Here is a 1,288-nt window from a genome sequence, read left to right as displayed (position 1 = left end):
AAGTCTCCGAAATCGATTTTGGATTTCACTTTTCATTATTTTGGGGGCTCAAAAATGATGTTTTGGTTGGTCTCTGAAAACATGATTTGTCACAGTCGAGTTTTAAAAGGCAACTTGCATACAAGTTTGACTAGTGACAATGAAATTTTGGTTTGCCAAAAAGTTTCCGAAATCGATTTTGGATTTCACTTTTCATTATTTTGGGGGCTTAAAAATTATGTTTTGGTTGGTCTCTCAAAAAATGATTTGTCAAAGTCTAGTTTGAAAAGGCAACTTGCATACAAGTTTGACTAGTGACAATGAAATTTTGGATTGCCAAAAAGTTTCCGAAATCGATTTTGGATTTCACTTTTCATTATTTTGGGGGCTTAAAAATGATGTTTTGGTTGGTCTCTGAAAAAATGATTTGTCAAAGTCGAGTTTTAAAAGGCAGCTTGCATACAAGTTTGACTAGTGACAATGACATTTTGGTTTGCCAAAAAGTTTCCGAAATCGATTTTGGATTTTACTTTTCATTATTTTGGGGGCTTAAAAATTATGTTTTGGTTGGTCTCTGAAAAAATGATTTGTCAAAGTCGAGTTTTAAAAGGCAACTTGCATACAAGTTTGACTAGTGACAATGACATTTTGGTTTGCCAAAAAGTTTCCGAAATCGATTTTGGATTTTACTTTTCATTATTTTGGGGGCTTAAAAATTATGTTTTGGTTGGTCTCTGAAAAAATGATTTGTCAAAGTCGAGTTTTAAAAGGCAACTTGCATACAAGTTTGACTAGTGACAATGACATTTTGGTTTGCCAAAAAGTTTCCGAAATCGATTTTGGATTTTACTTTTCATTATTTTGGGGGCTTAAAATGATGTTTTGGTTGGTCTCTGAAAAAATGATTTGTCAAAGTCGAGTTTAAAAGAGCAACTTGCATACAAGTTTGACTAGTGACAATGAAATTTTGGTTTGCCAAAAAGTTTCCGAAATCGATTTTGGATTTTACTTTTCATTATTTTGGGGGCTTAAAAATTATGTTTTGGTTGGTCTCTGAAAAAATGATTTGTCAAAGTCGAGTTTTAAAAGGCAACTTGCATACAAGTTTGACTAGTGACAATGACATTTTGGTTTGCCAAAAAGTTTCCGAAATCGATTTTGGATTTTACTTTTCATTATTTTGGGGGCTTAAAAATTATGTTTTGGTTGGTCTCTGAAAAAATGATTTGTCAAAGTCGAGTTTTAAAAAGCAACTTGCATACAAGTTTGACTAGTGACAATGAAATTTTGGTTTGCCAAAAAGTTTCCG

Source organism: Anopheles marshallii, assembly GCF_943734725.1.
Source record: "Anopheles marshallii chromosome X unlocalized genomic scaffold, idAnoMarsDA_429_01 X_unloc_23, whole genome shotgun sequence".
NCBI classification, from domain to species: domain Eukaryota; kingdom Metazoa; phylum Arthropoda; class Insecta; order Diptera; family Culicidae; genus Anopheles; species Anopheles marshallii.
The sequence above is the reverse complement of the archived record's forward strand: the minus strand, read 5'-3'. Positions refer to the sequence as shown.